Source organism: Oncorhynchus keta, chromosome 3, assembly GCF_023373465.1.
Source record: "Oncorhynchus keta strain PuntledgeMale-10-30-2019 chromosome 3, Oket_V2, whole genome shotgun sequence".
NCBI classification, from domain to species: domain Eukaryota; kingdom Metazoa; phylum Chordata; class Actinopteri; order Salmoniformes; family Salmonidae; genus Oncorhynchus; species Oncorhynchus keta.
Genome location: NC_068423.1, coordinates 2,373,834 through 2,385,582, shown reverse-complemented (window position 1 = coordinate 2,385,582; position 11,749 = coordinate 2,373,834).

The following is an 11,749-nucleotide window of genomic DNA, read 5'->3' as shown; positions in this document are numbered from 1 at the left end:
GCAGTTGTTGCAATCCTGTACCACAGGTGTGATGTTCAGATGTACCGATCCTGTGCAGGTCTTGTTACGTGATCTGCCACTGCGAGTATGATCAGCTGTCCTTCCTGTCTCCCTGTAGTGCAGTCTTAGGCGCCTCACAGTACAGACATTGCAATTTATTGCCCTGGCCACATCTTCAGTCCTCATGCCTCCTTGCAGCATGCATAAGGCACGTTCATGCAGATGAGCAGGGACCCTTAACGATCGTTCCACAGGTGCATATTCATGAACTGCTTATGGTTCATTGAACTAGCATGGGAAACAGTGTTTAAACACTTTACAATGTAGATCTGTGAAGTTATTTGGATTTGTACTAATTATCTTTGAAAGACAGGGTCCTGAAAAAGGGACATTTCTTTTTATGCTGAGTTTATCTGTCAACATAGCCTATATAAAAACTATACAAATAAGTATATGAACTTACATTTATACTCTCCAGTAGGCTTTTGTGTTTGCATCATATTGCAAGGCCATGAATAAATTGACATATAACATAGCTACACACAAAGGGACCCTTATAAAATATTGTATGCCCCACATTTCAAGCTTGTATATTAATGACCGGAAAACACCTTTTAAAAAAGTGCACCATTTAAAACTTTGAATTAGCATGTGCTGGTGCAGTATAGCTTTATTAGGGTTCCAATGAATGTACATATCCTTTTATAAGTCAATTACAGTGATATTTGGAAGTATATTTATCTATTAGAAACCAATTAGGTGTATTGAAGGGAAAACTACTACTAAATGGCGACATACTGTACCTGCAGTTAACTTTTCTGGTTTAGGGAATGTAATTTAAGTTATTATATTCACATTAATTATTTAATAGAAACTGTGATTCAAATGAAACGAAGTGTTAAATCAATAAAAGTTAGAAGTTAGATGGAGCAACAATAATGTATGAATATCAAAAATAAATAATACAATTCCGACTTCTGAGACATGAACTACATCACCCGGTTGCGCCGTACCCGGCCGGAAGACCACTGCACCAAAACAAGAGCTGTGTTCGAATACCCATACTAACATACTGTATACTACATATATACACACACACACTATAAGTTCAATTTAGTATACTGTAAATTAACGGTATTGTTTCAGTTGAGCGCATTAGTGCTTCGCCTGTCTAACGGAAGTTGATGCTCTTGCTAGCATAACAAATGACTAGAGAGACATTGATTTCGGTGCGTTTGTAAATTCAAATCTGGATTGTCAGATTGAATTTACTAATGGACAATTTTACAACGCTCTGGATTTCCGAATGTCCAGAGTGCTGCACTCTGGCACTCCTGAATTTAGAGCGTTTCGTTCTCGGAGCGCACACTGGACGCTCTGGCCGAGGAGTAGGGTTGAGCCGAGCATTCAACAGCAGTCAAGCACCCAAGCTAACTGGCTAACTTTGGCTAGCTACTTCCAGACACAAACGAGAGAACACCTCACTCTGATAATTTTACTCGCCATAGCAGAGCTGGTTAGGCTGTTTTCCTGTTATTCAGAGTGTTGGTGACTGTAAATGTACTGCTGGCAACAATTTATTGAAGCTTTTTTTTTTGCCAACGTTTTCTGACACCGGCCATATTCAACAGGTGTTGAGCGTTCGTAAATTCATAAATTATTCTGTGCTCCGGCACACAGATGAGTGCTCTGAAATCAGAGTAGATAGTTAATTCTGGCTATGTCCATTGAAATGCAAAATGACTATACCACTTAGCTAAGAATGATGTGAATAATCAAGTCAATAAACATTGGGTAGTAAGTCAGATAGTTAAGTAGTTGCCTGGTAAGTTCGATATATTAGTAGTCGGCTAATGTTACATAACTAGCTAACATACTGGTACATAATGCTGTAATGCTATGCTGTTCATAAGGATAGCGTAGCCAACAAAATGTCAGCCAACATAATGTGTAACGTAACTTATTTGAGAAGTCATTATTAGAACGCCACAGCCCGTCTGGTGTTCAACCTTCCCAAGTTCTCTCACGTCACCCCGCTCCTCCGCTCTCTCCACTGGCTTCCAGTTGAAGCTCGCATCCACTACAAGACCATGGTGCTTGCCTACGGAGCTGTGAGGGGAACAGCACCTCAGTACCTCCAGGCTCTGATCAGGCCCTACACCCAAACAAGGGCACTGCGTTCATCCACCTCTGTCCTGCTCGCCTCCCTACCACTGAGGAAGTACAGTTCCCGCTCAGCCTAATCAAAACTGTTCGCTGCGCTGGCCCCCCAATGGTGGAACAAACCCCCTCACTACGCCAGGACAGCGGAGTCAATCACCACCTTCCGGAGACACCTGAAACCCCACCTCTTTAAGGAATACCTAGGATAGGATAAAGTAATCCTTCTCACCCCCCTTAAAAGATTTAGATGCACTATTGTAAAGTGGCTGTTCCACTGGATGTCATAAGGTGAATGCACCAATTTGTAAGTCGCTCTGGATAAGAGCGTCTGCTAAATCACTTAAATGTAATGTAAATGTTATTACATTGCTAAACAGTTGTCATAATTAGTTAAAGCAATGAATTTGTATCCGCTCTCGTCAGACTTCGGCTGCAAATTTTCCGCCATTTTCTTCAAATATAATGAACTTTGAAGCCACGCTCATTTTCTGAAGGATTGCATTATGGGACATAAAAGGAACAGAAATAGTGTCCACTGCTTGTATACTTCATATTTTTATCACTTCCTGATAAACTCAGTCACCGTGTCAGTGTATACATCAATGTATACATCAATTCAAGTGCTTTTACACCTGCATTGTTTGCTGTTTGGGGTTTTAGGCTGGGTTTCTGTACAGCACTTTGAGATATCAGCTGATGTACGAAGGGCTATATAAATACATTTGATTTGATTTGAATTCAAAAAATGTATACTGTCAATTCTTAAAGGCAACCCGGAACATATCCCAGTCCGCGTGATCAAAACAATCCTGAAGCATGTATTCCGATTGATCAGATCAGCGTTGAATAGACCTTAGCTTGGGTACTACGGTGTCATCAGGTGCACCTACCTTTGACACTAAACTGTGCATATGGAGCCGTTCACCCTCTTTAATTCCATTGAAAGACAGACATCAGACACACCTAAATAGTGTACTATAATTAACTTGAAAGATCTGTGAATGCATAGTTCAAAACAGTAAAAGAAATGTCAAGCAATGTCAGTGTTATGTCGGTCGTGCTTAAAGTGTTAGACTCTGGGGATCTCCGCATGATTCTTTATCCACGCCGTCATCTGCTCTTTGAGGGCGAATCTCTGGGTGAATCTGGAAGAGAGAAAACGTGTTCCTCTGCTGAGATTTAGGATTCTATTCAGTCTGCAAGCTGAAGCGTAACAGATTCTGCGATTAGACATTTTAAGGTAATTTCTGGTTGAGCCGTCATATGCAGCTTTTACCATGAATGCAGCCACCACTAATGCGGGAACATTTCCTTTAAATTTCAATCACGCTGCAAAGCTGAACATCTGCAATGCGGAATGAATAGTGCCCTAAAGCTCACTGTAAAGGCTGGTATACAGTAGGTCTATTGACATGTCTGTAGAGAGTTGTCGTAATGACATCATGAACATTCTATTGTCGTCCGACATAAAACTTGTCATTAGTATAATGTATTAACACAAAAACGACAGCCCGGTGGTCTAAAATAGCATAACTGCGGTATTTTAATATCAATAAACCCATCGGTTTTATGAACTTAGTATATGTCAATCTAGCAAATCCAAGCAACTACTGTAAAAACAACTTTTTAAACAATGTTTTGGTTCGTTTCTAGCTTATCCTGGCTAGCCAGTTCAAATAATGACCATATCATAGCTTTAGCTCATTGTTAATCATTATTACAGGAAAAATGAACTCACAACAAGATAATTATTGATTTTTTTTATTTATTTTTTATTTAACCTTCCCTATCTGACTGAGTGCCGGGGGACAGTTCATGTCAGAACATGTTAATAGGCTTGAGCAGTGCTTGCCTCACTCCAAGCCTTTTATGCAACTCCCTGACAGATCTCAGCCAGTGTTTCTTGGCTGTGCTCGCCTTTTCGGTCACACTTTATTTAGATGTTCCATCAGTAAATGCTCTACAGATGGTCATACTATACAAAATAATACAGTATATGGCATGTGTCCAAAAGTGATCATCTATTTTTTTGTGTCACATGTCTATGCCCTTTTATGGACATCCTGTCTGGATGTTCTCACGCTATCGAGTGAGTGCTTTTGGGTAAAGCAAATGTTTGCAATAAAAATGTCCTGGCTATTATGTGTAGTGACCTTAAACTGAAATCAAATGTGAAACAGTTGGGAAATGTTGTACTGAACTTATGGATCTGCTGTTTATGGAGCTTGTATATGAAAAAGTAATTTCCGGGGTAGATCTGCCTGAGTATAATTCATCTTACCTGTCCTGTGCCATCTCTAACACAGATAAACTACAGAAGACCTGTATCCTAGACCAATTCTAGGTGTACTTCATGTCTTTGACACAATGACAAAACCATCTTAAGCCATTTTCTCCTGCGTTTCGCTTGAGAGAGTGGCTTAAGATAAGACTTGCTCCATGTTAGATCAAACAGGCCCTGAGTGGAACATCCCTGCCTGGGTACACATTGGAAGAGGAAGTCTGTGGGTGAGATGATTTGAAAGCCATAAGAATTTCTTCAGTGGTATATAGTCCAGACTCCAAAGTGACAATTTTAGGTTGTGCCGAATTCAATAGCTCAAATGCAACCAGATCTGTTTGTGCATGCTTTGGAAAAGACATACGAACTGAGGTCAACTATTTTGTACCTGTCTTTAGCTTTAGGAGGGGAGATTATTTTAAAGTGCTTGATATGATGAAACAAGTACAACAGTTTTTTTTCACCATTGTGAACATTTACAACGAAGGGCTCTTCTGTCCTCAAGACATAATTTGGGTTTAAAGGCAAGAAGGAATAGAAAACATACGAAACCTGGAAGGCCCTGGAGATCCAGCGTGGAAGAGACAGTGTCTGACGCGCTTACAGCTTGTAGATGGGGATTTATAGACTAATGGGGGTGTTGGTTTACAATAGATCCTTGCCAAGGCCTTTTTCTCTAAGAAAGGAATTAAATAATAATCATTTAAAATAAACATGAGGTATAGTTTCATAATGCATAGTACACTTTTTAATAATTGTAACATGTAGGCATTCATGTATTAACATTTTAGACAAAAATAAAATGATTTAAAAAGATCATTGTATTTACCTTCAATGAAATATCAGGCTCTGTCTCTCCTCAAGGTGTGTGTGTGTGTGTGTGTGTGTGTGTGTGTGTGTGTGTGTGTGTGTGTGTGTGTGTGTGTGTGTGTGTGTATATGCATGCGTGCGTGTGTGCGGCAAGGTGTTAGGTCACAAGCTATGGGTTTACACAGAGGAAAATACTCAAGGATTTTTTTTAAATAGTCATTGTAATATGTTTAAATGTGGGTCGTAACATTTTGAAGGAAAAAAATTAAGGGTTTTAAAAAGCAGCATGTATTTACATTAATGGAATTATATATCTCTTCCTCTGGCCTTCTGTCTCTTGTCCTCGGGCCCTCTGGCTGCATGGTAGGTGTCAAGTTACGAGCTGTGGGTTGACACAGAGAGAGAGAGAGAGAGAGAGAACCCTGATCAAAGAGCAAAGGCCTTATTTTCCATGAATACATTTAAAAAGTCTTTCCTAAAACAAAATTACTATACATAAACATTTAATGGGTATTAAATGTAGCATTGTTTAATAATATGTATGATTTATATACATTTAGTAAAAATATTTGTTTTTTAAAGAGGTATAGTTTTATATTGTATCGTGACTATAGACAATCCCTGACCTGGTCAGGTGTGGTGACTGTGGACAATCCCTGACCTGGTCAGGTGTGGTGAATATAGACAATCCCTGACCTGGTCAGGTGTGGTGAATATAGATAATCCCTGACCTGGTCAGGTGTGGTGAATATAGACAATCCCTGACCTGGTCAGGTGTGGAGAATATAGACAATCCCTGACCTGGTCAGGTGTGGTGAATATAGACAATCCCTGACCTGGTCAGGTGTGGTGAATATAGATAATCCCTGACCTGGTCAGGTGTGGTGAATATAGACAATCCCTGACCTGGTCAGGTGTGGTGAATATAGACAATCCCTGACCTGGTCAGGTGTGGTGAATATAGACAATCCCTGACCTGGTCAGGTGTGGTGAATATAGATAATCCCTGACCTGGTCAGGTGTGGTGAATATAGACAATCCCTGACCTGGTCAGGTGTGGAGAATATAGACAATCCCTGACCTGGTCAGGTGTGGTGAATATAGACAATCCCTGACCTGGTCAGGTGTGGTGAATATAGACAATCCCTGACCTGGTCAGGTGTGGAGAATATAGACAATCCCTGACCTGGTCAGGTGTGGTGAATATAGACAATCCCTGACCTGGTCAGGTGTGGTGACTATAGATAATCCCTGACCTGGTCAGGTGTGGTGAATATAGACAATCCCTGACCTGGTCAGGTGTGGTGAATATAGACAATCCCTGACCTGGTCAGGTGTGGAGAATATAGACAATCCCTGACCTGGTCAGGTGTGGTGAATATAGACAATCCCTGACCTGGTCAGGTGTGGTGAATATAGACAATCCCTGACCTGGTCAGGTGTGGTGAATATAGACAATCCCTGACCTGGTCAGGTGTGGAGAATATAGACAATCCCTGACCCGGTCAGGTGGTCAGGTGTGGTGAGTATAGACAATCCCTGACCTGGTCAGGTGTGGTGAGTATAGACAATCCCTGACCTGGTCAGGTGTGGTGAATATAGACAATCTCTGACCTGGTCAGGTGTGGTGAATATAGACAATCCCTGACCTGGTCAAGGAATACCTAGGATAGGGTAAGTAATCCTTCTCACTCCCCCTAAAAGATTTAGATGCACTATTGTAAAGTGGCTGTTCCACTGGATGTCATAAGGTGTATGCACCAATTTGTAAGTCGCTCTGGATAAGAGCGTCTGCTAAATGACTTAAATGTAAATGTAAATGTAAACTTTTAATAATATGTATGTTTCAAGGTCTGTACTAAATATTTAGAATTAAATTAAGTGGTTTAAAAATGTATTTACCTTCATAGAGATTTCATTCTGTCTGTCTCCCCAATCTGTTTATCTCGACACAAGAGAAAGTTGTTTGTAGGGATGTCTGTGTGTCTTTCAAAACAACTGTCCAGGGGGCCTCCAAGGATGTCCGGACCCCCAAACAGTTGTGACCACCCTGGGCGTCCGGATCTCTGTCTCTCACCACAGCAGGTTACTGTATGTACATAAGGGTACCCCCAAACAACTGTTGTTTATTCCCCTGAGGATGTCCAAGGATGGAATGTACTTTGTATGTCTCTGTCAATCACACCCTTTTGAAATGGTTATTGTATTCTTTTTTAAAGATGGCCCCATTTCAATGCTGACCGAAACAGATCCCCTGAATAAGATTTTTACAGTGGGTTAAATCAGGGGCAGTTGGCCTGTGCTATGTGTGTTTCACTCAAGTTGAGCTATTAGACAATTCTTAGCTGCTGTTTGGTCGGTAAGACACAGTATTTAGCGGCAGGCAGGTCGATGCAACACGTGTTTTACTCGAAACAGAGCACTGCGCTCTTGTAATTTGTGAATATTTGTGTTAATGCGATTTAAATGAACTTTTTCTTGTCATCAAGGATGCAGTCTGTACACGTGAAATACAGGGATTGTCAGAAGTACATTTGTTATGAGGGGCAACTGACCTTCAAATCCTTTTTGGATTGTGATGAGTGAAAAGTTTCACATAATATCCTATGGAACAACATACTTATACTGACACACTTTAAATATACTTACTTTATATTTACTGTCAAATTGATTGCAGATTTCCTTGATGATAATCAATACAAAGCCAACTTGCGCCTCCCCAAATCACATTCCTAATAACTACTTTTAAGATTATGGACAAACTTTGCGAACCGTGATTAATTTTAATAGCACACTAATGAAGTTCTTGTGGCACAGACTGGGACCAGCATCCAGGGGCATCTGGAGAGCATCATGGGAAAGCCTTCAACCCTATCTGCTTGCTGTGGGGACCCAGAGGACTGGGATTCACACGCATTTCATTGTGATTGACAAACATGCAATACCTTGTAAGTCACCAGACCCTCTTGTCTGTCTTGATGAGCATTTCAAAGCTCATGTTGTCTTTGGTACCTCATACAACCAGGATCTGGTTAATGTGTACAACTTCTTGCAACCACAATTTATGAAATTAATGTTTGTTACCACGAAGGTTAATCCTAGGGTTGCAGAGTTGAGGGCTCGGATGCTGCATGGAGTTAAACGTTTTGAAGTTGCAAAGGGTTAAAACGCAGCATAGGAAATAACCTTTTTCATATCATTCATCTAAAATGTTGTTTTGCTTGCAAAAGCCCCCAGGCGAATGCTAATTCCTTGACAAAATACTTCAAGTTGGTCCACAGACATTGTCCAGGAAAGACACGGTCTTAAATGCGGTCAGGCTGGTTGTTCACAAGTTTATGGCACCTTTTCTGGGTTCAGAAAGCATCTTAAAAAGCACATGAACCTCCTGATCACGAAGGCCCCTCTACAGCTGACTTACATATCAGTCATTTTGATTACTTGCCATCAACTAGTTCCCCTTCTGCCTCAGTCCTTGTCAAAATAAGAGTCTTGTAGACAGCTGAGTTGCAACCATAGCTGAACTTCGTGGCAGGTGTAGGTGAAACAACCATTAACTCTTTGGTAATTTCCATGGGTGAGATAGTTGATGATATTCATAATCAAGCTAAAGAATCTGTGAAGAAGTGTCTGTCTATACGGGAGCCTATTAAAAGTGACATTGAGTGTAAAATTTATCAGTGTTTTGAAAAAATTGAAAATAATTTTGGTGTATTAAATTCTGAAAGTAAGAGAAGGCAGTATTTTACAGAAAAGTGGGGAAGGGTAGACCCAGTGAATACTGGCCTCTGTCCAAACTGCTTTTGAAATAACCACAGAGCAAGCAGGCTGCCTGCATGTAAAGATCTATTACTGCGCTATGCACAGATTCCATTCCAAGTTTTAGCTGGAACTGATATGCCTACCTCCTTATTTAAAATAACATTATGTTTATTGTTTAAAAGCTCATCATATATGCATAGTCACCTTAACCATACCCACATGTACATACTACCTCACTTCCGGGTTGGAGCGAGCGGTCGCATTCGCACTTCGCTCTGCAGGTTGTATAACTTTTTCATTACATTTCATTATAGCACAACGGTTGATTTGTCTAATCTTAGCAATTCTTCTTAGCTAGCTACATAGCCGTCCTTGTATCAGAGATAATTGCATAATTATCGTATTTCGTCGCCCTAACGTAGCCTTCACTGCTATTCGCCCAGGAGCTAGCAAACGCTAGCTAACGCACACAGATTAGCATCACTGTAGTGCTATTCACTCAACTGAACGACTTGATTAGTTTAGTGTTAGCTAGCTACATAGCTGTCTTTGTTTCCAAGATAATTGTGTAGTTTAGTGTGTGTAGTCTTGGAGTGATTATCTTAATTCACTGAGGTTCGCTAGCCAGCTATTTGTCGTCCTTAACGTAGGAGACTCTGCTAGCTAGCCAACAGCTAACAGCTAACAGCTAGCCAACGTCACCACACACACGTCTACTGTTTCGAATTCAACAACCCGGTCAGGTAGTATCACATTTTCATTTCATTACAGTACAACGGTTTGATTTGTTTGATCGTAGCTAGCTACATAGCCGTCTTTGTTTCAAAGATAATTGTGTAGTCTAGAGCGATTTCCTAGGTTAGCTAGCCAGCTATTGTCGTTCTTTTAACGCAACGTAACGTAAACAACACTGCTAGCTAGCCAGCTAGCCCCGAATAGCAGCACTGTAGAAACTATTACACTCAACGGAACGACTTGATTAGCGTAGTGTCAACAACGCAGCTACTGCCAGCTAGCCTACTTCAGCAGTACTGTATCATTTTAATCATTTTAGTCAATAAGATTCTTGCTACGTAAGCTTAACTTGTGGTCCTTCTGTAGCTCAGTTGGTAGAGCATGGCGCTTGTAACGCCAGGGTAGTGGGTTCGATTCCCGGGATCACCCATACGTAGAATGTATGCACACATGACTGTAAGTCGCTTTGGATAAAAGCGTCTGCTAAATGGCATATATTATTATTATTATATATTATTATTAACTTTCTGAACATTCGAGACGTGTAGTCCACTTGTCATTCCAATCTCCTTGCATTAGCGTAGCCTTTTCTGTAGCCTGTCAACTATGTGTCTGTCTATCCCTGTTCTCTCCTCTCTGCACAGACCATACAAACGCTCCACACCGCGTGGCCGCGGCCACCCTAATCTGGTGGTCCCAGCGCGTCGACCCACGTGGAGTTCCAGGTCTCCGGTAGCCTCTGGAACTGCCGATCTGCGGCCAACAAGGCAGAGTTCATCTCAGCCTATGCCTCCCTCCAGTCCCTTGACTTCTTGGCACTGACGGAAACATGGATCACCACAGATAACACTGCTACTCCTACTGCTCTCTCCTCGTCCGCCCACGTGTTCTCGCACACCCCGAGAGCTTCTGGTTAGCGGGGTGGTGGCACCGGGATCCTCATCTCTCCCAAGTGGTCCTTCTCTCTTTCTCCCCACCCATCTGTCTATCGCCTCCTTTGAATTCCATGCTGTCACAGTTACCAGCCCTTTCAAGCTTAACATCCTTATCATTTATCGCCCTCCAGGTTCCTCGGAGAGTTCATCAATGAGCTTGATGCCTTGATAAGCTCCTTTCCTGAGGACGGCTCACCTCTCACAGTTCTGGGCGACTTTAACCTCCCCACGTCTACCTTTGACTCATTCCTCTCTGCCTCCTTCTTTCCACTCCTCTCCTCTTTTGACCTCACCCTCTCACCTTCCCCCTACTCACAAGGCAGGCAATACGCTTGACCTCATCTTTACTAGATGCTGTTCTTCCACTAACCTCATTGCAACTCCCCTCCAAGTCTCCGACCACTACCTTGTATCCTTTTCCCTCTCGCTCTCATCCAACACTTCCCACACTGCCCCTACTCGGATGGTATCGCGCCGTCCCAACCTTCGCTCTCTCTCCCCCGCTACTCTCTCCTCTTCCATCCTATCATCTCTTCCCTCTGCTCAAACTTTCTCCAACCTATCTCCTGATTCTGCCTCCTCAACCCTCCTCTCCTCCCTTTCTGCATCCTTTGACTCTCTATGTCCCCTATCCTCCAGGCCGGCTCGGTCCTCCCTCCCGCTCCGTGGCTCGACGACTCATTGCGAGCTCACAGAACAGGGCTCCGGGCAGCCGAGCGGAAATGGAGGAAAACTCGCCTCCTGCGGACCTGGCATCCTTTCACTCCCTCCTCTCTACATATTCCTCCTCTGTCTCTGCTGCTAAAGCCACTTTCTACCATTCTAAATTCCAAGCATCTGCCTCTAACCCTAGGAAGCTCTTTGCCACCTTCTCCTCCCTCCTGAATCCTCCCCCCTCCCTCTCTGCAGATGACTTCGTCAACCATTTTGAAAAGAAGGTCGACGACATCCGATCCTCAATTGCTAAGTCAAACGACACCGCTGGTTCTGCTCACACTGCCCTACCCTATGCTCTGACCTCTTTCTCCCCTCTCTCTCCAGATGAAATCTCGCGTCTTGTGAC